The sequence below is a fragment of the Balaenoptera ricei genome, chromosome X (genome assembly GCF_028023285.1).
Source record: "Balaenoptera ricei isolate mBalRic1 chromosome X, mBalRic1.hap2, whole genome shotgun sequence".
In the NCBI taxonomy this organism is placed as follows: Eukaryota; Metazoa; Chordata; class Mammalia; order Artiodactyla; family Balaenopteridae; genus Balaenoptera; species Balaenoptera ricei.
This window is the reverse complement of record NC_082660.1, coordinates 8,257,187-8,282,607: the sequence shown is the minus strand read 5'-3', so window position 1 is coordinate 8,282,607 and position 25,421 is coordinate 8,257,187. Positions and strand designations below refer to the sequence as shown.

Here is a 25,421-nt window from a genome sequence, read left to right as displayed (position 1 = left end):
ACTCAACTCTGAACACAACAGAGACAGCTGGGAATTTATAGCCAAGGAGCAGAGCGAGGGGATCAGTGGATGGAAAATAACTAAGAGGAGACATCAAGGGTTAGGGGGATTCTTGCTAAACCATCCTAACAGGATTCTTACTGAAGACAGGCCGCAGTGATCCGATATCAAGGGTGGAGGATTACCTCTACACTGACTTAGCACAGGATTCTTGCTAACAGTGGGCTGTGCAGGCACAGCCAGGACAGAGGCCAAGGTTGAGGCCTAGTCCAGAGGAGAGCTCAGAGGAGCCTGACTAAAGTTTGGTCGAGGAAAGTCTTTGTCACATAGCATCATCCAAGAAAGCTTTTCCTCTTCATCTATTTTATTCTTTAGAATGGTTAAAAATCTTGTACATATTACATACCTTATATTTAAAACTATCTCAGAAATGAAATTACATTTATACTCATGTTTATGTATTTATATCCTTGAAGCAAAAATGAGATACTAAGCAGAACAGTAAATACTACAAAAGGTAGAAATGGAAAAGAATGTATTTTACAGGGCATGGTGCCTAGAATTGCCACGGCTGAGAGCTGAGACCATAAAACTGACCAACCCTACAACTGTGAACGTGGCTATTTGGATGCTCTTGTTTCCCAGGGCTCTGCTGATAAAGGAATATGGTTTAAATTTTTTTTTCTATTTTAAAATAATTCTAGAGCTATAGGAAATTGCAAAACAATGTACAAGGAGGTGCTGTGCACTCTTCACCCACCCCATCCCCCATCTTTAACCCCTGGCAACCAATAATCTGATCTCCATCTCTATAATTTTGACCCTTCAAGAATATTGTATAAATGTAATCACATATAAGATTGGCTTTTTTTTTCCCACTCAGCATAATTCTCTGGAGGTTCATCCAAGTTGTATCTATCAGTAGTTTGATCCTTTTCATTACTGAGTAGTATTCCATGGTATGGATGTACCACAGTTGAACCATTCACCCTGTTGAAGGATATTTGGGTTGTTTCTAGTTTGGGGCTATTACACATAAAACTGCTATGAGCATTTGTGTACAGAATTTTGTGTTACCATAAATTTCCGTTTCTTTGGAATAAGTGACCATGTAATGTAATTGCTGGGTCACGTGGTAAATACATATTTCGTTTTGTAATAAACTGCCAAACAGTTTTCCAGAGTGGCCGAATCATTGTACATACCCACCAGCACAGTATCAGTGATCCAGGTTTTCTGCATCCTCCCCAGCTTTAGTTGTTGACCCTATTTTTATTTTAGCCATTCTAGTAGGTGTATAGTGGTATCTCATTTGTATTGGTTTTTAAAAGGTGAAGAAATGCTTCATAATCCAATGTAGGTGTGTTCATATCTCCCAGGTAAAATACTCACACCCAAATGGGCCTATATCCCAGGTTTGGGTGCCCATCTGGGCACTGGTGATAACACTAATCTCTTCAAATTTGTTTTTCCACATTATGGCTGAAGGTTAGTGGTTGATGGAGGAAGATAACAGCCCTTGTTTCTTAAATAGCTTATACTCAATACTTTAAAATATGAATTGAACACACAAAATTAAAATAAGACTTCATGCAAGTGTGGTTTTGTTTTACTTCGTATTGATGTTTTATCACTTACACTGGATATCATGATTATCTTAACAGATATAAAATTGGATAGATAATAAAATATCTTTATAAAATGAGTTATATCTGTATGTGCATAGAAAATTTTATTGAGAAATTGGCACAATACTGGATCTTCCTCTGACTTGTTTCTCTTTAATTCTCCATTGGTAGAGGTTTTAAGGCATTTAAAAACTTTAAAACAGGCAAGAGAAAATGCAGTCTGTTTTTAAAATTTAAATTATATGGTGAAAACAATTTATTATTTATAATACTACATTTTTTCCTTTAAATTATATTTACAGGGTAAAAGTATACTTTATATTTATTATATCTTAATATATTACATAAATATATTTTTCTATTTTAGAATTAAAAGATAGTAAAAAATAATCACTGTATGAAATACTATTAGTGGTAGATTCTTATCAGTATTAGAATTAAAATATATATTTTATATGTACATATAAATTACAAAGTGCCTGAGAAAAGGATAAACTGTAACGTCATGTGAAAATTAAATATTCCTGTATCAGTTATACAATTTAAATTGCACTTTATTTTTCACCCTTCCCTCATTTTGTTAGTGACAGAATGTAAGTTGTTACAGTGTGCTCAAGGATTTGGACAATAGTTACCATTAATTCACAGCTATTATGGCCGTGCCTGTAAATTATGCCATTGAGCTGTATTATAATACAAATCCCCCAGGAATGCTGAAGCCTTCCTTTCTCAGGAGTAGAGATTTATAAACTGCCTGGAGATATCGCTATTTCTAGATGAAGGTGTGTCCTGAAGTGTTCTTGTTCTTTTCTGTGCACTTATGTTCCCCGCAGACTAAACTCAAGTGATGCTTAAATACAGCAAAGGCTCTTGGGAGTGTATGAGTTTTAATAAAAAAATTTACCAAGAAAAATACACTGGAAAGCAGATTGGATCCCCAAATAATAGAATACATTTGCAAATGTATTTGTTTCATAGTATGACAAATAATACTCAAAAATACTTGAAAATGCTTGACTCTATTTAAAAAGTGCCCAAAGGGCTTTGTAGATTATGTTGAGAAAAGGCTTTAGAGGAAGAAATATTATATCCATATGAGCTAAGAAAATGATCCTCCTTTGTTTATAGGATTATATAGAGGAATTTTTACTTCTAAAGTGAGAATACACATTACTATATAGGCTAAAATCGCCCTTCTTGTAGGAAATGATACCAGTTTTCTTCATGTAGTATTCTTTCGGAAAGCCTCAATGAAGTTATAACATTATAACTTCAGGCATCCTTCATTTAACTTCATTTAAGATCTATGTTATGGTGACTTTATGCACGCTTCCGTTTCCTACACAGTCCTTATGAGCAGAGCAAGAGGTTCATTTATTTTTGGAGTTATGTAGCAAAGGGTTGCTGGATCCAAAATAACATCTTTCTAATTTCCATTATTGCCTGACAAGCTCTATTTTAAAGGTACAGTATCGTGGGATAAACCTAATAATGTGACCTTGGTCCCCAATCGTGCTCATATTTGCCTTCCCTTCTTCCTTTATATATAAGGTGACCTTTTAGGGGTACAATATCTTCTTACAAATCGTGATCGATTTGCTGAGGTTATCACAGCAGCTGAACATCCACTCAAATCCATAAAATGTTGGTAAAGAAAAAAAAAGCCTTTAATTTTTGGCATTTCTTTTAAACGCCCCTTTTTAAAAAAATTTATTTATTTCATTTATTTTTGGCTGCGATGGGTCTTCGTTGCTGCGTGCGGGCTTTCTCTAGTTGCCGCGAGCGGGGGCTACTCTTCGTTGCGGTGCGCGGGCTTCCCATTGCGGTGGCTTCTCTTGTTGCGGAGCACGGGCTCTAGGTGCGTGGGCTTCAGTAGTTGTGGCGCACGGGCTCAGTAGTTGTGGCTCGCGGGCTCTAGAGCTCAGGCTCAGTAGTTGTGGCGCACAGGCTTAGTTGCTCTGTGTCATGTGGGACCTTCCCGGACCAGGACTCGAACCCGTGTCCCCTACATTGGCAGGCGGATTCTTAACTACTGTGCCACCAGGGAAGCCCCTAAACAGCTCTTTGAACTGAGTCCTTGAAACCTGTACAGTGGAATATTCCCCAATGCGTAGCACAAAGCTTATTTATCTACCTGTTGAATGGATGGATTACTGAATTAATGAATGGAAAGTGAATTTTTTAAATGGAACTTACTGGTTATTTGGGATAAAATGACCCATCCATGTAATGGAACATCATCACGGAAGCTGTGGGGATTTTCAAATACTCTAGCTGGTACTAAATCTCATTGGAGCCCCTCAAGTTATAACAGGATAAGAAAGTAATATTTAATATAAGAAAAAAATTGTCAGTCTTAAACGTGTATATAGCAGAAGTAATTCATTTTTTTTCCTGATAACAAAGCCTTCTAAAAGCATTTTATTGTACTAGTGTACAAGAGTTTCGAGCTTTTAAATTTTGAACCAAGGGTAGAAAATGTAATATCAAGAAATGAAGAATACTTCGGATTAGTTCCAGCCTAAGGCAATGGCGTGCCACTAGATTTTAAATTATTGTGTTCTTCATAATTAATGTCAAGGTAGAGTCTTCCCTATGGTTCCTAATTTTCTTGTTAAAAATACATACTGCCTTATGTTTTTAAATTTCAAGTTTTCTCATGGAGCTCTTGTCTAATGATCATTTTAAGAATCTCTGTATAAAGAGTAAGCATTTATCATTCATATTTATATATATGAATATATTTTTTCTTTTTAATTCCCAAAGACTACTTTTGGCCTTTGCCCAAATATCTTTTTTGTTTGTTTGTTTTTTGTTCTGTTTTGTTTTAAATTTTTTATTTTATGTTGGAGTATAGGTGATTTGCAATGTTGTGTTAATTTCAGGTGTACAGCAAAGTGATTTAGTTATACATATACCTATTCTTTTCCAGATTCTTTGCCCATATAGGTTATTTCAGAGTATTTAGTAGAGTTCCCTGTGCTATACAGTAGGTCCTTGTTGATTTTCTATTTTATATATAGGAGTGTTTGTGTATGTTCATCCCAAACTCCTAATTTATCCCCTCCCTCACCTTTCCCCTTTGGTAACCATAGGTGGTAACCTCACCTTTCCCCTTTGGTAATCATAAGTCTGTTTTCTAAGTCTGTGAGTCTGTTTCATGTTTTGTAAATAAGTTCATTTGTATCATCTTTTTAGATTCCACATATAAGTGATATCATATGATATTTGTTTAAGAAAGAATATAATACTATCTGGACAGGTTAAAAATCTCCAACACTTACCTATAAATGTTAACTAATGCTCTCCTTTTCATTTGCTAAATTGCTGCATAAATCGTTTAAAGATTATGTTACCATTGACATTGAGACCTCATCATTATCACTTTCGAAAACACACCCCGATCTTTGGGGTTGAACCATCATAGCTGCTTTAAGCTAAAAATCTCTCCGCATGGGTTCCTATCACAGGCTCGCCAGAGAATCTACATCCCTGCGAGTGAAAGGTCTGGTCCACCTCTTCAAACCTGATGCAATTTGAATTCCTATAATATCACCAGCATCTAAGGGCCCCAGGAATGCTTACACGGCAGGGGGTTCTGCCGAGGTCCATTCCAATTTGGGACAGCATTTGCGGGTACAGTTTGTCCATAGGTGAAATCTGTGTGTGTCTCCTGATTGCCCTTCTACACAGCACAGAACACCTGCAGTTACTCTGTTCTCTGACAGCACTTCAAAGACAAAGCTAACAAGACCTTCTGGGGGCATTTTTCTAGGTTAAATATGCCCAGATGTGTTTGATTTGGACTGTATCCTTTAGGAGCAAGCAATGTTCATAAGTACAAATGCCCAACAGTTAAATGATCTGTCCATGGGAAAGACTCACCTGATTGGAGGAAAGAGGTACCATTTGGCTTCCAATACCCAGTGACCTTAAGACCAGTATTTTCACTTCTCGCTGTCTGGATTATAGGGACTTTGCCTGGCTTACTTCTGGAATGGAAATTCTGAGTCTTTACTAGTGAGCAAGCAATAACATGATGGCCGGCATTTAGGTACTAAGAAAAAAATCAGTAATGGGCAAGGTTTGAATTTTATTCCTTTGCTTGTCTGATACTCCATGGACATTTGCAGTATCGTGTTGATGTGTATTACAGGAGTGAAAATATTAATCAAATGAAGGAGTCCTAAGATGGAAGAGAAGAAAATAGGGGGCTGATGTGTAGGAAAAGAAGAGTGCGTGAGGTATCAGGAGCTTTCTTCAGCTATTTGGCAAGTTGAAGGCCAAATTTTATTTAGAGCCCCTTAAGAAATTACATCATTTTTATATAAAAGACTAACACTCTGGAAAATACACACAGTGTGTTGGCACTACGATATGTAAGGGTTGACAGATCAAGCCAGTATCTAATGAAAAGTAAGGTTGTGAAGACATAGATCTGAAACTCGGGGGGCATGTCTTTGTTCCCCATCTAGCACAGTACTCGGCATATACCAGATGCTCTACAAATATTTATTGGGTAAATGGTAGGATGAGCGTATAGAGGCCAACTGATGCCCTGAATGGCATTGCTGAGACTCACGGGCGTCCCTTTGGCCTGTAAGAAAAGTTTGTGGGCTACTTAACTCATTTCAAAAAACTCAAAGGAAATTGGATAGTCATTACTTAAAAGTGATTATTTTCATCAGACACTTCTAAACCGGGGGAATGTGTGAAGTTAAAAGTGAAGAGGCTTTTAAATATATTATGCTAAGTGAGAGAAGCCAGCCATAAAGGGCCACATATTGAATGACGTATTTATATGAGATGTGCAGAATAAGCAAATTTTATAGAAACAGAAAGTAGGTTAGCGGTTGTCAGGAGCTGGGAGGAGGGGAGAATGGGGCGTGACTGCTACTGTGTGGGACGTTTCTTTTTGGGGTGATGCCGGTGTTCTGGAATTAGTGGTGATGGTTGCATATCTCTGCGAAGACACTAAAACCCACTGAATTGTACACGTTACGTGGTTGAGTTTGTGATGTGTGAATTATATTTCAATGAAGCTGTTTTTAACAAAGATAACCACTACCCCTCCTCCCCTTAAACAAGGGAAGGGGGATGGTAGTGGTTAAAAGGTCAGGAACCACTTGCTAATTGTTTGGTAGATTTTCTCCCGGATTTTAAAATACTCCTATTCTGTCTCTCTGAAGGGTATAAGCAGAATATTCCCACAACCATAGAGACTGGAGGTTGACCCTGATATTGGTTACTTTCTTCCTTCCTCATTCCCCCCAAATTAGGAAAAAGTGTGTGTGTGTGTGTGTGTGTGTGTGTTTAAGTGTAACAAGGGCGGTAGTGCTCAGAGCTAGGTCATGAGACTTCCAGGATCTATGGACAGACCCGAACTCCTAGGGGGGGCAAAGTTTTGGGCTGTTTGCACCATTCTCATACCACATAAATCTAGGCCAGGGTTCAGCACACTTATTCGTAACAGCCAGATAGTAAATATTCTGGGCTTTGAGGGTCATGCAGTCTCTGTCAGAGCTCCTCAACTCAGCCATAAACAATCGGTAAGCAATTGGAGGTGACTGTGCTCCAAAAAAGCTTTTTGTCGACTCTGCAATTGGAATTTCATATCATTTTCCTGGGTCACAAAATATTATTCTTTTGATTTTTTTTTTTAACCACCTAAGAACGTAAAGACCACTTGTAGCTCGTAGGCCACAGAAAACAAGCAGAAGACTAGATTTGGCCTCGGCCGAAGTTGGCAGACTCCAGGGTAATAGCTTAGAAAGGTACTAGGATTAATCAGCACTTTGTTGTGAAGCATGTTACATTCCTTAAGCCAGTGTACACACCTTAAAGCAGCAAATAATGCCACCTGTTTGAAGGCGGAGCTATTGAGAGACTTCATTGCCTTGTTAGCAAATAAAGAAAAATCAGCAAATAGTATCTTTTCTAAAGTGTGTTTAGGCTATAATAATGCTACCTTGTGTGGTTTTGAGATTTTTAAGTCAGGGAAGCTATGGATATCTTGAACATAGGCCATTGAGAAGTCTGCCAAGGCCGTGAATTTAAAGTCCTGGGAGTTTTTCATTGCCCCTGGCTGCTGAATTTTAACAGCAAAGTTATTCATTAAGTTCACATTTTTAAAAAGAAACTATCAACAGTGCTTCTTTATAGTTTATCTGCATTTGATACACTTCCAGAAGGATGATCTTTGACTAATGAGTGCATCCATTGTTATTTTAATAACAAGTGATTTACAGAAAGAATAGCTCTTCTGCAAGTGTCCTTAAATCTGGACGTGGAAGTCCCCAGTGTTCCAATCCGCGAAGGAGCAGTTGGTATTAGATGGCTCCTACAGGATGTGGCCATTAGAAATACATTGGAAATACTTCCTGGGTGATGGGCTGGATATGCAAAAGGAAGAAAACAGTTTGAAATATGTCAGCCATCTTATATCACAGTTTTTGAGTTTATTTTCTGATTTGAGCGCAAGTCAGAAGCTGAAGACCATGGAGACTTGGAGGAGGTCTGGCCCACTTCCTGCACCTCCCGCCCCCAAATAACCCTCCTTGGTTCTGTCATAGAAGTATTGAGATCTGTTAATTTGAAGGAAAGTGAAACCCATATTGACTAGGATCGTAAATAAGAAAATTCAGGAAAAAAATCAATTTTTGAGCTCACCACAGTTTTCTGCTTAAATTTCACTCTTTTAACTGATTTCTTTTGGTGCATAAATAAGTCAAGTGCCTGCTGAGGCCATAGTTCTCAGCAGACCTTGTAGATGTGCAAGATGAATTGAACATGGGTACCATCCTCAGGGGGCTTGTGGTCTACTGAACTTTACAGGAGAACCAACAGAAATATCCTAACAAATATAACAACTGCAGAACTTTCTTCCTGATCCTAAAACTCTTTTGTTGTTATTGGTCAGAGTAATGAATGCGGCATCCTAAGGGCAAATGTAATGATCTCCACATCATACCATAGTCTATTGTCAAGGCTAAAAAGTCTGCCTTAAAGAAGGTTAACTGTGACTTTGTTCTTGTGATAATAGAAGAGATAAAGAGATCATTTACAAAGCTACCTCCTGAAAAATTGAAAGTATTTTATGCAAGCTATTACCCGAATTCATTTCACGGTGATATTTAACTTTTTGCATAATCCAGTTTCTGTTACATGGGCCATCACCGTTTTTTTCCTCCTTGCAGCTTTATGAGTTAAATATTACTATTACTCTTTTACAAACGAGGAAGATGAGGCCTAGAAAGATTTAAAACATGCAGCAGGTACAAGAGGTGATGAAATACTGTCGGCATCCACTCGTCGTCCATCATCTGTGGGTTCAGCCAACTGCAGATTGAAAATATTCTGAAAAAAGAAAATTCCGGAAGGTTCCAAAAAGCAAAACTTGAACTTGCCTCGCAGGCAACTATTTATGTAGCATTTACATTGTATTTGCCACTATTTACATAGCATTTGTATTGTATTCGGTATTATATGTAATCTAGAGATGACTGAAAGTATACGGAAGTTGTGCAGTAAGTTATATGCAAAAAATGGGCCATTTTAAATAAGGAACTTGAGCATTTGTGGATTTTGCTACAGGGTCCTGGAATCAACCCCCCTTGGATACTGAGGGATGATTGTACTGAGAAAACTTCAAGTTCAGCCACGTCTGTTGCCTAATCCCCTTCTTACTCTTTGTACCTTGGCATATGACTTAACAATCACTGCTTCTAGTTTTCCTACGGAAAATGAAGGCGTGGAAGAGTATTCTGACTTAATCCTTTGAGCAACCCATTATAGGAAAATGAAGTCACTGGGGACTTAGTGAAGTGGATGAAACATTCTAGGTGTAGGAAAAAAGTTCTAAGCAGTTAAAAGACAGTTCAAGTGAAGTACATCAGATGGATGCATGAGCTGGAGAAGACGCCAAGCACTCAGTAAACCAGGTGGTGGAGGCTGGGAAGGCAGGTGAGCACCGAGAACTTGATACTTGATCATTAAGTGGAAGGTGATGAAAATCTTCCTAAGGGACAGTTGATCAGGGCAGGGATCAATTGTCCCTTGCCTAAGGGACAGTTGATCCCTTAGGCAGATTGACTGTAGATTCTCAAAGGGTTGAGACAGTCTGAGAGTCCCAAGATTGGAAACTTTATTTGAACTGATGTCACTGACCGGGGTCTGTGACCTAGGAGACAGATATTGCCAGGATGCCACCCATTGGTATGATTGTAGAGTAGACGAAGGGAAGGTGTATTAGCTTACTATGGCTGCGTAACAAATTGCCACACCCATTTGTTAGCTCATGGTTCTGTAGGTCACAAGTCTGGGTGGCCCGCTGTGTTCTCTGCTCAGGGTCTCATGAAGCTGAAATCAAGGTGTTGGCCGTGCTAGGCTCTGATCTGGAGGCCCTGGGGGAGAATCTCCTGCCAAGCTCACTCCAGTTGTTGGCAAAATTCATTTTCTTGCAGTTGGAGAAATGAACTCTCCATTTACTTGACAGCTGTCAACTGGGGTCCACTCTTCATTCCTAGGGGCCACTGACGTTCCTTCTCACGTGGCCATCCATTCTCAAAGCAGCAATGGCACATTGAGTGGCACATGAGTCTTTCGCACATGTAGGATCTCTCTAAATTCTCCTGCCGTCAAGTGGAAAAAGCTTTCAGCTTTTAAGGGTCCGTGTGGTCAGGTCAGGCCCATCTGGATCATCTTCCCCTAACGTCAACTGTGCTGTGTATAACACAGCACAATCAGGGCAGTGATATCTCATGTTCATAGGTTCTGGGGATTAAGGCAAGAATGCCACCGTTTTTGGCGTTCTGTCTCCCACAGAAAGTGTGATGAAGATTTTCAGCTTGGAAACGCTATGGCTTTTCCTTCCTCCCCGACACACTTGCTTCTTCCTGCAAGGAAATCTATGTCTTTGGGCGTTCTCTCTGTGACCTCCTCCTGGGTGCGGGTGCCGTGAAACACTGGAGGACAGATGGTCCATCGATCTGGGGCATCTTAAGGTTACTGGGAAAAGACGTGTTGGAGGCCCAGACAGCACAAGAGGGCAGCACAGAGCAAGAGCTCGTAAGTGTTGAAACGCAGACCGCCCCCCCCCCCACGTCCTAGGCCTTTCAGAGATGATCTGTTCATCTGTCTTCAAAGCATCTTCTCACCCAACATGTGCCTCCTAATCCAGACCCCACTGAGTCTTTAGTCAGAACATGGCAGATATAACATGAGCTGACCGTAGGCGTATCGCAGAAAGTCAACTCTGTAAAGATCTGCTTCTTGGAACCTTGGTTTCTCCAACTCGGAAATGGGCTGGAATTCATTCAAGGGTGAGACATTTAAAATGGAAAAATTCATCTTTTGAATTCCAGCAATGTAAAAGGCCCCTATTTACAAGTCTGATGCTGTAGTGCAGTGTTTTCACAACCTCTTTTCATTACTGATCCGCCATGGAGCCTTTTAAAACATTTTTGTCCTAATTGCCCCCTCCATGAAATTTTAATAGTACAACTATATCATATATCTATTTGCGTATATCTGTGCTTTGTCCATCAAAAGAGGAAGATTTTTTGCCACCAAGAACTAATTTTCTTTCCCCAGGGGCAGTATCTCCCTCGCTCGCAATGCATATTGTAATGGGAAGAAAGAAATTGCTCACATTTTAATATTGTTAAATCTTCAGTTTACACGGTCTGTTTGATTTGGCAAGTGGCAGTAATACTTCAGTTGTACTAAAAGGTACTTAAGATTAGTGTTGAGGAATCAGAAGGGTCTCTGAACATGAAAAATCACCCAATCTTTCATATTTAATGTACCAACTTGCAAAATCAAATGTGAAGTCTGATCCCATTTTTGCGGATAAGATGTATAGAAAGATGGCTGGGAAGATAGACCTACCAAATGTTGCTTCTTAGGGGTTAGATTCTCTTCCAGGCATTTTGCTTTGGGGGAATTTTATAAATGAATCCATGTTATAATTGTGTCAAGAAAGGTACTATTAGAAGGGTAATCCATTCTCTTTTTTTTGCCTTCAACATTTAGGATGAATAGGCAGTGTAAACGCAATCATTCACATGTAGCAGAAGGAGAAATTTTTTGCATGGTCCATTCATGACTCCTTTAGATCTCAAGAGGGCCTCATGCCTCCAAGTTTACTGTTGCATTCTTCTTAATGCTGCTTGAACGCATGTACATTATTTTCTGCAAAGAAATACCACCTACTAGAGAGTGTTTCTTCTCTTTTCGTGAGGTTTTGGTGTCCCCGGAGCCCCCTTAGTCCTGTTTATTTTGGATATTTCAGGACTTACTGTAGGATTTAACTGTGGTGAGTTTTTAAGCCCTCTTCTTAAATTCATCAACTGCCTCTAATCTTAGAAAAATGTCAGGTTCCACTTTTGAGAGCTTTGGGAACTTGACATTTTGTAGCCCAGTTGGGGTATAGGCTGCTTCCATCCTGAGCCGCCTGGTCCCAGTTTACGTCAGAGGGAGTTATGTACAGGTCAGGGCTGAGAGCAGGTTATAATTAATGGGACGGACAAGTGGATTTTTAGTGTTTCATAAAATAAAATGGAAATCACATGTGCTTAGAACAGTTGTGTGTTTTTAAATATTTACATTTATTCTAGTAAACATTAATTATAACTGATATATTTCTCCTGTGAACTTGCTAACTGGGAGGTCACAGCCATTGTTCACTGCGTAGGAAGGATGGATGACAAGCTGGTTATATATTAAAAAAGAAAGTACTTGGGGAGATACTGGTGCGTGAACTCGTGGAAGTAATTCAGTGTTAGGTTTTTGTCCTAATTTTCTCTCATGTTTAAAGCACCGACTTGCCAATACGATCCAGATGTCAGTCCTTCTAAGGGAGACTGGGGAGTGCTGAGCTTGTGAAATTCCTGACTGGCTCCTGGTGAAGACGCATGACCAATGCTTCAGTATTAGTCGTCTTTTATTAAAGTTCAGAAGTAGTTGAAGCCCTACCCGAATTTACAGCATCCAAATTTTCTTTACATTTGTACATCAGAAACTTCGGACTCCTTGCGGACATAGCAGCAACATGTTCCTGAGGAAAGTGATCTTTAAGAGTCAGAAAAACCCAGATTCTAAACTGGACTCTGCCCTGTGCCAGCCGTGTGGCCCGGGGCAAGATGCCTTAATTCTGAGCCTCAGTTTCACCATCTGCAGAATGGGGGAAATGATACCGACTATTTAGGGATCGGGTAGGGATTAGAGACAATTTATATAAAGTATTCCACAAATTGCTGGTATTTAAAAAAAAATGTCAGCAATGGGTATATGAAGGAATGGTTGAAAAGAGGAAACTCAAAGGAAACCTTACGTAAATTGCATTACCTGTCAACCATTTGGGTGTTAGGTGTATTAATGCATTCTTTATTATTGTCTGGAAGTCTCCAGCTCCCCCAAATAAATATTATTTCCATTAAGTTAATTCCTTTTACAGATATTCTTTGTTTTGTGCAGTGAAGAATCAATACAAGGACCCTGTCTATTAGGGTATAATAGTTAACTAAGTAATGCAGCATGAGACCTTTTTGCCCCTTTCTAAGGAAGCCATTTAAGTATTTAATGAAAGAGCAACTTCGCATCGAGTTAGTTGGTAACAGTCTACAGGACTTCCTGGTGCTGCTTCTAAAAATGACCTGGAAGAGTGTTTGGTGGTTCTCAATGCGATGGGACCATGTGCCCAGACCCTTGGACGTCATATCAACCCAGTCAACCTGGAAATCTCTGTGGTGACTGATGTTGGAGCCGAATTGCCCTCGGGTCCCTTAACACTGCTTTTGAGTCTCCCAGTTTAGAAAGTCTGCAGAACTCTCCAAGGTTTTAGGTCTATTGTATTCCTTGAGGGGCCCTTAGGGAAAAAAAAAGTGCCTATGTTTTGGGCGTTGTTACCCTTCTTCGAGGCAAGACTTTGTGAAAAGATACTGAGACAAGACAGTATAGATAGAAGGCAAAATGAGCAAGAAGAAAACTCCATTGATCATGGGCAAGGTCTCCACTGAGTTTTAGATTAAGATCTATTGATAAAATATATATACTCAATACACATATCCTCAGTGTATACTCAATATATTTGTGCCAAAGATATATTAGTTGGGTATATTTGTGCCTTACAATAAATTCCTATTTTTAGGGTATAACGACTGTACCATTTTCAAAATACTGCCGCTAAATTTTGGCATCATTGATCTATCAATACCTATAAGGAGATGTTTTGTAGGTCCATAAGTGAGATATGGCTGATCCCTTCAGCTTCATTCGGTCCTTTATGGAAATCTTTATAAAAATCCTTCTGTGTGCCCAGTAGCTAACAGAGTTCCTGACAAATAATAGGATGTCAGTACACTCTAGATTTTGCCTTTAGATAGTGCTGCTTGGAGGATGAGCGCATGGTAGGTAACACCCCTCCCTTCCCCCCAAAAAAGCAGCGAGAGAGAAGGAGAGGGGAGGGGGAGGGGGAGGGAGGGAGGGAGGAGCCAGAGCCCCAGTCTTATCCACCCACACACAGTGTAAGGTATTTGCAATTGGAAATGATCTTAGCTGACATTTTCCAGTCTCCTACCCAATGCAGGAGTTCCTTCTACGATAATCTTCACCAAAGGGCAGCAAGCCTGCTGTAAGAGTGGAGGTCTCTTTCTGTTGGGCAGTGATTTGGTTCAATATGGTGTCATTATTTGTAGCTTGAGGTGGCACGGTGTAAAGTTCTGAGGGAAATTGGACCGTGGAGCCCAAGTGAGGCCTGGGTTGGTGGTGACCACATTGTGGAAGGCCATTTGGGACCAGTCTTGAGCCGCCGTTATGTTCCATTATGAAACTTAAATCCTAGAGCTTTCTCAGTGAGGTTAAATATATACATCAAAGGAATTTACATGGTCTTTAATTTGTGTTAATTGTTGGGAAGTACTATATTAAAATTATTTTAAAAAATATTTATTTATCTATTTGGCCACTCTGGGTCTCAGTTGCGGCATGCAGGATCTTTTAGTTGCAGCATGCGGGATCTTTAGTTGTGGCATGTGGGATCTTTAGTTGTGGCATGCGGGATCTAGTTCCCTGACCAGGGATCAAACCCGGGCGCTTGCATTGGGAGTGTGGAGTCTTAACCACTGGACCACCAGGGAGGTCCCTAAAATTATTTTTTTAAAGAAGAGTGGATATGTGTATATGTATAACTGATTCACTTTGCTGTACACTTTAACACAACATTGTAAATCAACTATATTCCAATACAGTTTTTTTAAAGATTAAAAAAAAATTATTTTTTATACTTATTGGACATCAGGTAGAGAAGGAGTTTTTGTCAGTTTCCTTTAGCATGAAAACACGCAGAAACCTCAACTTACCTGAATTTTGCCAAAATAATTAAACCTGTCTATTAACCACAGTTTTCTATGTTATACTTTTCCAAGAGATCCAAGGAAAAAAGGTGATATTTTGGATTAATGTGAAAATCGATTGTCATGGATACAAATATACATTCAACTCGATCTCTTAAATCTTCTCTATTTATGATTAAAGGGAAAAAAAGGTCTTTTTATAATAATGATCTCTAGGAACAATAAAATGTGGAATTACCTAAGAATCTTTCAATTAGATCTAGTATATGGTTGGTAGTTATGCAACTAAAGTGGACTCAAGCATTTTAGGAATGCTTCAACAGGGATTTATTTTTTAAAAAAAGGTTTCTATTTGGAGTTCAGTTAACCAGAAAATTAAATTAACCAGAACTCTTCTATTTCCAGAGAATTTCAATTAATTGAAGTTTGACTGTACTTTTATTGTAGTCTTAGTTCCCACGCAGAAGTGAATTCCATTTTCTTTTTCTTTTAATTTATCTTATTGAAGTATAGTTGATTTACAATGTTGTGTTAATTTCTGCTGTACAACAATTGTTATACATGTATATATACATTCTTTTTCGTATTCTTTTCCGCTATGGTTTATCACAGAATATTGAATATAGTTCCCAGTGCTATACAGTAGGACCTTGCTGTTTATCCATTCTATATATAATAGTCTGCATCTTCCATTTTCTGACTTATTTCTTGAGGAGTGCTTAAGGGCAGTGAACACCTCAAATGAGCAGGGCAGTGGTGGCTTTTTGGTTTTGGACTTTAATTATTACTATATATCCATCTACGTTGATACATATCTATACATCTATACATATATAGAGAAATAGAGCTCCCTGGCAGTGCCGTTTATGTTTAAAGAAATATGAGTAGATAATGCTTTCACTATGATTTGACTTCCATCTTTCTCTCTCAAGTATACTTTTCCCCGTTCAAACCTGCCATTTAGAACTGAGGAGTTATTTTCCTAGAGATAGAACAATGTTTTCTTCTCCGTTTCTTAAAGTAGTGCACAGAAGGAAACGGCATCGTGGTAAAAAGAATTTATAAGTGAAATTATAATGTTCTGCTAAAGATAACCAGGAAGTGAGGAGCGAAAACCCTCAAGTAGCAGAGAGGCCAGATGTTTTTTTTTTTTTTTAATGCAGTCACTAAGCAGGAAATTCTGCTTGATTAAGAGGACGCTGGTCTTGATTTTCATTCACTAGTTTTGAGGTCCTTTTTTTTTTTTAATGGGTATACGTATACACATACAAAACACACGGTTTTCATTCAGCCAGTTGATCGTTTGTGCCATTGTCAACAAGATTCTGCTGATGAGAATGCGAAGTCTTAATGATAAAGAAGGGAAATGGGTTCCCAAGCCTCAGCTCTGAAAGAACTTGGAATCTGCCCACTCCGCCCCAAACGCTCCATCATTACCATCTCCATCAGATTGTTGTAGGGTCTGGTGTTTTGTTTTGTTTTCTTTTACTAACCCAGAATGAGAAAAGCTGTGTAACACAGTGGCTAAGTAGGGTTTTGTGAGCTACAGGGTAGACTCAGGGGAGAAAATAGAGGTTTTGGAGTTCAACACTCCAGGGGGCTAATGTGCATAAAGGACCCGAGTTTAATCCTCGGAGCTGCCAGTCAGGATCTTGATGAAGAAGCACCCATGCAAAGAATTGCTTCTGGATGCTGATAGGCTGGGGCGGGCACGGGGAGCAGAGCACCCCTCTTTGGGCCGTGATGTTTTGGCCGTTGATGTTGGGCAGAGGTTGCCTGGCAGTGGCTCAGACACAACAAAGCTCCCTTCTGGGAAGTCACACTACCCTTGTCTTACACCTTTTGCCCAGCACCCCAGGAGTGAGCGATTTCCCAATCTGTATTCTAAGGAAGAAAATGAATAGAGTTGTGAAACGGAATATTTGCATCCATTTATGAGGGAGAGTCACTTGGAGGAATCTGTAGTGGAAAGAATAGATGTAGACAACGGGCAGAATTGTTTGGGGTCAAGCCCTGAATCTAGAGGATGTTGATTTAAATAAGGACAAGCTAAAGGAACTACGTAACAAGGGATGACCCAGCAATCCTTACCGTAAAGATGATAAATCAGACGTTAAAACTTGTTTTTGATTTATTATCAAAAGAAATATATTGCCACTTGAAGATAGCTTAGCTACCTGGAAAGGTCACTGTTCTCAAAGCTAGACATTTTTTTCATAAGTGAATTTTTAAGCCCTAGATTGCATCTCAAGTACTGAGTCCTTTGAATGTCGCCTTTTCTTAAATTCAAAAAGCCAGCTTCTTACAGAATTTGATCCAATGAAAGGATGAAATGTACAAGATGAAATGCACACTTATTAGCTTACAATGAACCTTTTTTTCTTTAAGATTCACATAATCCTAAACCACAAACAAACAAGACCCTAAGATCATACCATTGGACATTAATTCCAAGGTAATATTGTGACTTCCTGTTTTATAAATTACATTTATAATACCTCCCAAAAATATAACAAGGAAACATATTTTGATAATGCAAGAAGAATCTCAGAGTTTAGCCTGCCTTGAGAGAATTTTTTTTAAAGTCATTAGAAGGCTTATAACATTTATGGGATTTGTTTTCATATGGATCAGAAATATGTATATGTTTTACATATTCCTTTTTGCAGAATTATCAAGACTTCAGAGAAACAGTTTAAATCTTGGCTTTTAGGCCAGAAAGCCTTTGGCTTGGGGATACGTCACTCTCTGAGAATTGTTTGCTTTATAACTCGCCACTCCATCTTCTCCTAAACCTTCTTGTGTGTTTCCGTGTGGAGTGGTTGACAGTCTCCACTGAGACTTCCCCAAACCCTTGCCTTGGCCTCTGCTGTAGCAACTCTTTATTCTTCCATGACAGTTCCCTCTGTGGTGTCTTTAGCCATCTAGCCTCTTCTTGAAGAGATGGGCTCTAACGATCATGACTATTCCAGTTCTACCTAGCCAGTGGATTTCTTTCTGTTGAGATACCTTTTGTTAATGCTGTTATTGTCAGTGAGACCCCAACAGGGCTCTTAGGCATTGGGACCGTTCTAGTATTAACTCATCTTTGATCCTCCAGTCGTGAAGCCCTGGTTCTTCATTTCCCCTGTGCTGTTTCCTCACTTCTTTCCCTTTCCTTTCTGGAATTTCTTCTCCTAGAGAGACCAAAAACAGGTAAGTGCAGAGAAAAGCAATGACTCTTGAAGTGCCTCAATTAATTTCCTTCACACCCTTCCCTGTAACCTTAACTGCATGTCCATGGTTCCTTTCAACTTTGGTTTAACTTCCTGCCGCCAAACACTCAGACATTCAGGGAATTCTAACTACCCTACATAATTCCTATTTTTTTGGGTCCACTGTGTGATTGTGGCTTTTCTCTCTCAAACTGCATGGATCAAGTAAACAAAGAGGTCACTGATTTCCAATGATTCATCACTTTGTGTTTTTCATGTTAGAAATAGTCAAAGTTGGATTTTAATGTCCTTGAAAAAGAAATCATTCCTTAAGGAAATCTGAAACTAAATATTTAACAACTTGGGAAATTAAAGCACAAGTCTCTGCTCAAATGCTGGAAAGTTTTATCCTGAAATTAAGATGTTCTTTGCTTGTTTATGGGCAGAGGAAAAAGCCAAAATATCAGCAAAGCCTACACAGGTCAGAGCAGAAATATCTTCCTAGCTAAAGCAGACCTGCACTCACTCACCCCTCTGCCTTCTATCAAGTCATCCTTTTTGTTTCTTTCATTTTATGTATGGTTCTTTGAAATTATCATATTTTCTCGCCCATTTTCTGGTCCATTTTATGTTTCTCTCGTTAAAATGTAAGCTCTCTCAGGGCAGACCTTTGCTGTCATATTCACCAGTGCATCTCTGAGGCCTCCGTCAGTGCCTGGCACACAGCAAAACCTCAGAAATACCCGCTGAATGAAAAAATAATCAGAGAAGTGACTTTCTCTCTGGTTATACTCCAAAAGTAATTCTAAAAGAATTTTTTAATGCTTAAAGAAAGCCAAAATAATGTACGTATAGGATTTCTAATGTCATAAAAGTAACAAAACTGGCTTATTCTTCCAAACTCTTAAAATGAGTTTGGGTTAAGAGTAGCGAAGAGTTGAAGTTCCAGACCAGATACAGGCTGATTTGGGACGAATAAGGAAGTTATTAAGGGCTCTGTGTGTTTGGGCAAAACCTATGGGTGGGGCGTACCTGCTCTCTGCCAGTTTTCCTGGTGCATCGTCAGCTGACCTTAGAGGATCTTAGTTCCCCAACCAGGGATTGAACCCGGGCCCTCGGCAGTAAGAGCGCCGAGGCCTAACCACTGGACTGCCAGGGAATTCCCTGGAACACTTTCTTATGAGCTCCTCTTACCTGTGGTCTTCCATGGTGCAGAGGTCATTCATGTCAAGTTAGCTGCCTCTGCCATCAGTGCTAGAAAGCCCGGTCGTGATCTAAATGCTAGGAACCACTACTGGCCAGCTCTCCAGGAGGGGACGGGGGCTGTGTCTTGGGGAGTGATTCTCCATGGATCTCTCACGTTTCTGTACCCCTGGTCAGCTGAGGTACTGACTGCCTTTGTTCCAGACTTATCTTTTCAAGGATGTTTGTACAGCGAACAGCCTTGGAAGATAGAGACAGGGCATCTCCCTCCAGGGTAGAAAGCAGGTTTGTTGTCCATTATAATAAAGATCATGACTCTCTCCAGGGCAAATGTTGGGCTTGTTTGCTTGCAATCCATCATCAAAGATTCAGGTTTCCTAAGCTTGGGGTTGCTCAGCTGTGATACAAACCCCTGTTTGTGCGGCATGCACCCGGGACATTTGCTCCATGGGACCTGGGGACAAGGGGAACCGACATGAACAGGAACCACGTGCTGCTTGCCGTGCCCTGACTCAAAACGTTCTTTGTCTCTGATTCAGGAGTCTCGTGTCTCCTGCCAGCACCCCTGAAACCAGGAGGCTAACTGATTAGCTTGCAAGTAGGAGAAATCTGAAACCCTTCACTGTTCTTGATGGTCTCACATGCCCCACCCCATGCCAGGGTCCCTTAATTCCTGCAAAATCACAAATTCTGGCAAAGGATGCATATGGGAAAGGGAGACCTTCACTGGGGAGCGGAGAACTGAAGCCTCAAGATCACGATAGGCGATCCAGTGGTAATGAATAGAGGTACATCCAAGTCTAGGAAATCAATGAGATTGCCTTTGTGAAGACCATTATTAAAGAGTAATTAACATTAATAATAGGAATTATTACTCATACTCTTCCTTCACATAAGACACTCAATGAACGTTATTGAATGAATAAATGGACTTGTAACCCTTCTGCTTCCGAACGTGGTTTGAAGAGATTTCCAATTTAGAAAATTACAGATAATGAACTTAGTGAAAGAAGAGTGGGAAGAGGTGATTCAGGACAAGAGGCGAAGAAGGATGTGAGAGCTACAGTTTTGCCAGGCAATTTTAAGACTTTGCTTCACAACTTAATCCTCAAAGGACCCTTCGAGATGGCTCTCATTGTCACAGTTTACAGATAAGGAAGCTGTAGAAGATAGGAAGCGGATCTGTGAGTGTAAGATACATTGCATAGCTGGCTCCTGCCCGCCTTTGCTAGGAAATGGCAGAGCCAGGGTTTGAACTCAGGTTTATCTGGTTTTGAGGTACACGTTTCTTTGCACGACACCGCACCGATGGCCTCACCCCAAAACTAGACCGAGAACGGTTGGGCCAACTGAGCTCAGGGCTTAACCCTGAGTTTTCTGACAACACGTCAAAGAGAAAGGCGGATGAAATGCATGATCTGAAAGACGAAAGCCTATCGGTTCATCTCTCATCTCACAATAGAAGGAAAGGATGGGGAAAGGTAAAAAGAATAGTAGAACATGGAGAAGAGGGAAAAAGCTTGCAATTTTAGATGCAATGCAAGATAGGGTATATTATTTACTGTTCTAAACCCCTTTAGCTTAGAGACTGCAAATAATAATAATAATTCTTGTTGTGTGATAAATCCAACAAACTAGATAAACTCCGATGATCTTAAGTGCATCGTCCTACTAGCAGCTTCAGCAGAATTTGCGTCAGAAGAAAAGTATAAGATGATAAAAGCATGACTTGACAAAACCTGGCTGTTAAGTTAATGTTAGCAAGTTAGTTGCAGCGATTGTTTCTCAATGTAGAACCCGTTCCTTAGCTTCTCTGGGAGTTCTGGAAAGCTCTATTTAAAGGTTATCTTTAAAATGTATGTTAGAGTATGCTAATCAAAAAAATTCATTTCCTTAGGAATACATACTAAGTTAGCTCAGTTATCTAACAAAAAAGAGTATTTTATTTTAGATGGGGCAAAACATAGATGTAGAATTTTCAAGAAGTGGATCACAAGTTGAAAAGTGGGTGATTTAGTGTGATTTGAAAGCAGTTTTAATTTTATGATACTTTGTGTGTGTGTGTGTGTGTGTGTGTGTGTGTGTTAATGATAACCTAATTTTACTGCCCCAGACTTTAAAGATCTCTTGCTGCCAGGAAAACGAGTTCATCCATTAGCATTGAAATCAGTTCAAGGTATTTTTGCTCACATTTCTCCCAAGAAGCCTCCTGCCTTTGTTCTGTGGGGACACCCAGTTCCGACACTGTTCTTAATATCCTGTTTTCGTTTGTCAGCACTCTTGTCCTTTTCATTGCCCTGTTCCCCTGTTCCCCATCCCTCGTGTGGTGCTTTACAATAACAACTCAGAACAAAAGAGTCCCTCCTCTTTCTGTTGCCTTAAAAAAAAAAAAAAAAAAAGACTGCATCCCCTGACTGTAGGGCTTGAGTGATCACGGGAAATGTTTAAAACATGTTCTTCATAAAAGTTAACCAGGAGTTGTGAAGCAGGGTTACTTTATTTTTTAAGATCGCAAAGTAGCTTCAGGGTCTTGTGAGCGCTAGGGTTTTGTGTGTGGCTAACTTTGAAACGGAGAGGAAAAGCGATTTCCTTTGAGAAAAGGAGCTCTCATATTTGAGAGAATTTCCCAATCTTGTAGTTCTTCCCAAGAAGAACTACTTCTTCTTACAATAAGAAGTAGTTCCTATGTAACATTGTCATTACCTGAGTGCATAGTTTGTGCGTGTCGTGTCATTGAACTTAAGAGAAAAATTGTGCAGTGCCACATTGGCCATCATCAGCACCTATTTACTGATACGTTGTCCTCCTGGTGATAAGAAATGGGAAGGGGAGAATGTGCATTTTCTCTGCCTTCCAGAGGAGTGTTGGAGGAATGAAGTAAGAAAACATTTCCCCAAGAGGCAAGCAGTTTTCCAGGTGGGATTTTCTTGCTGTCAAAATCCAGCTCCACTGGTCTTGTCCTTCAGAGACTAGACCTCTTGTGTGGTTTTGCTGATTTCCAGGTCACCCTTTTCAGATATGAGTGGCAGATTATTTTGGTCATTTGTTTGTTTTGGTTTTTCATATATAAATTTATATAAATATATATAAATTATTTACAGGTTTCTGTTTTTGCACAGAGGAAGGAAAGTTTTTCTCATGCAGGAGGGATGCTATAACCCACAGGTTTGTGAAGAGTGAATACTAGCAAGTCCCAAGGAATTTTGCAAAGGTGCTTTTGTACATGTATGTGTGTGGGTGTGTGCAGATGTGTCCACATGCATGTTTATATATGGCTTCAAGAACTAATTACACTGTAGACATACATAGGATTTTATATAGACAGAAATAGTTCTGTTAATGTATGTGGAAGTGCCTACTGAACTATGAATATACACTTGGAAAAGCATTCAGGAAAGGCAGTGTTGGAGCACTTTTCCCCTGTGGGTGGTTTCACAGGACTCAAGTGGCCTCCATTTCTGCCACCACCATGCTGTCGGGCCTGCTCTTCCAGAAGGTTCGATTTAGATTTTTGTCAGGAGACTAGATGTGACACATTCTCACTCCCTTCCTTCTCTTTCAAGTCTGCTCTCACGGCCTTCAGAACCAAATTCTTGCCTGACACCCGGTACAGCATAGACCTGGAAAACATCAGTCATTTTCAATTTAGTGTAAAATAGGTTCCATTTGTCTTTAAAACCGGATGCTTTCTTTCTTAACATAAATTCTAAAAGCTATGAAATGTCGGAGACCCCCTGACAGTGGGAAATTTCCTGTTGAGGTGGTCAGATTATGCTCTCTAGAAGATGATAGAGTTTGTTGTTGTTTATCATTTTCTTTGGCTTTTGAGGGGCAGAGTAAATGTTTCCTGATGTTTCAGGCTAATTTTCCCACAACAACGCCAAAATGTCTTGGAGAAGTCTTGACAATTTTAACGTTGTTTTAACAAAAGCGGTGCTTTCAGATCTCTTGATGAACAGTTCTTTTGTTCTATTGGATGATGTACGTGTGTCCCTTCCATGGACAGTAAGAACTTCTTAGGGAGGTCATCTGTCGGTGAAATTGAGTAACCCCATTTTTTATTGTTAAAAGACAAATGAAATTATGATTAGTAGAGACACAAGTCAAGAAAATGTATGTTTGCATTTTTATGTCCAAACACGAGAGGCGTGCTTTGGTTTACCATGAGGGGTTGCAGTGGCATGAAAGTAGGTGTCACAACATGCGAACCAGGTGACACGGGGAAGCTGTTCTTGCCTCCTGCTGGCCCTGTATCAAGAATGTTCTTTAAAGTTAAAAAAAAAAATGTTCTTTAAACACCTTTGGTGGAGTCCAAATGTCTGGTTTACAAATCGAATTGTGCAGGTTCGCAAGCAGTGTGGGTTTTTAAATGTTTTTGGTTTTTTGTTTTTTTTACACTTTTCTGATGATTTACTTTAGTTGCAATTTTTTGCCTTGTGCAGTGTGATAAGCAACATCCTTGAAAGAACTGCAGCGCAGGGCAGGTTTTTTTTTTTTTTTTTTGCTTTGAGGAAGACTACTTCCCTTTCTTCCTTCAGACAGTCAGTTCTTAATAGATTACTTTCCATTCTCGATTCACTCTTTCTTTGCCATTCTGGAGACAAATTTGGGACACCCATCACAGATTTGCTTTGTGTGTTTGTGTGTGTTTATGCTTGTATTATATGTACATATATACATATGATATGTCTATATATGTGTATGTGATAGCTACATATATGTAGTGTATATATGTAAAGCTTGCTTGTGGGTGTATAGACATGCATGTATATTTCATATGTATATTTTCAGTTGTTTCTCAGGAAGATAGATTGCAATTTAGATCTCTCTTTCTCAAAGAAACAATGACTCTGCTTTATTGTGTCTCTACAAGAGATCATGCTTCCTGACGTAGCGTTAAAAAAAACTTCTCCTAGATGGTATATTTTAATTCCGAAGATAGATGCAAAATAATAAGTATAGTATTTAAAAAAAAAAAAACAAAGCAGCCTCCAGAGCATAATGTGATCATGCGCTCAGGAGGAGGCCGAAAGGATCAAAACGCAAGGGAAGCCAGTGCCCGTTGGTGACCCCGGGAGCTGGGGTGGGACGGCTCCCGTTGGCAGTGTGGAAAGCTGGCATCTGGCGCTCAGCTGTAGGACACTGACCCGCTGCTGGTCCCTGTGAGCAGTGAGGGTAGAGGTCCTGGTGCCAAGTCATGATTTCGGGGAGGGGGAGACGAGGCAGTGGGTGTTGACCTGACCCGAGCTGCCTTTTCATTTGGTTCACATGAGCACTGAGTGGGCCGGGGCCCAGGGAAGCCACGGCAGGGTCCGAGGAAAAGGCAGTTAGAAAGCAAGAGGGAGTTTTGATTCTTCAACTCAGCAACCCTGGCAGGGTGGATGAGGTGGAGCTGGCCTTCCTGGAATTGTCGCGTCGATTTTCCTGTTGTGTTTCACTGTTGACGCTCTCACAGACACACAGGACCGCTCCAGCACTGCCTGCCACCCACCATCTGGTCTCGGTGGCCTGTCTGTCCTTTCGTGGGTCCCCATCCTCTGCCTACGGCGATGTTTCTTCAAAAAGAACTAGGGTGCAGTCCATTGGTGGGTATTCAAGGCAATCTTTTTGTAAGAATCTGGAGAGATGCTAAAAGAAGTCTTAAGGACAAATGTTCTGTTTCCTGTTTTTAACCTGTTTATCCGTCTTTCAGTAGAACAAATTGCGTCTCTGAGACTGTTGAAGGGGTTTCTTCACTGTTAAGACAGGGCAGAATCGGGCAGCTGTTCCTCCAGAAATCAGGATTGCTTTTTTCCGTCGTCATTTGTGTCTTTTTGCTTGTCTGCTGGTATAAATGAACTCCAGAAGGTGTATTTAAGCATTCTGTTAAGTAAATTTGGAAGACTGGGGGTTTCAATTAAAATAACCAGACAGTGTGACCTAGCTCCCATTTCTCCTTAATTCTTATCATTAAAGGTTTCATATCCCTAAAGACATCTGCCAGGCTTCCAAGTGATTCTTTTCAGGAATGTTCATTCATTATTAATCAGGTTGCATGGGCAAGA

At 39.9% G+C, this 25,421-nt stretch overlaps 1 protein-coding gene across 4 annotated transcripts in view; it reads left to right on the top strand.

Moving 5' to 3' along the window:
• Positions 1 to 25,421, top strand: part of MID1 (midline 1) — a 603,969-nt gene that overhangs the window by 442,251 nt on the left and 136,297 nt on the right. The window contains exon 1 of one of the 4 annotated variants that reach the window (XM_059911917.1): positions 24,854 to 24,962. The exons of the other annotated variants lie outside the window; for them this stretch is intronic. The gene's annotated coding sequence lies outside the window, so the exon portion shown is untranslated. Of the gene's footprint in view, positions 1 to 24,853; positions 24,963 to 25,421 lie in introns of those variants that run through there. 4 annotated transcript variants of the gene reach the window in all.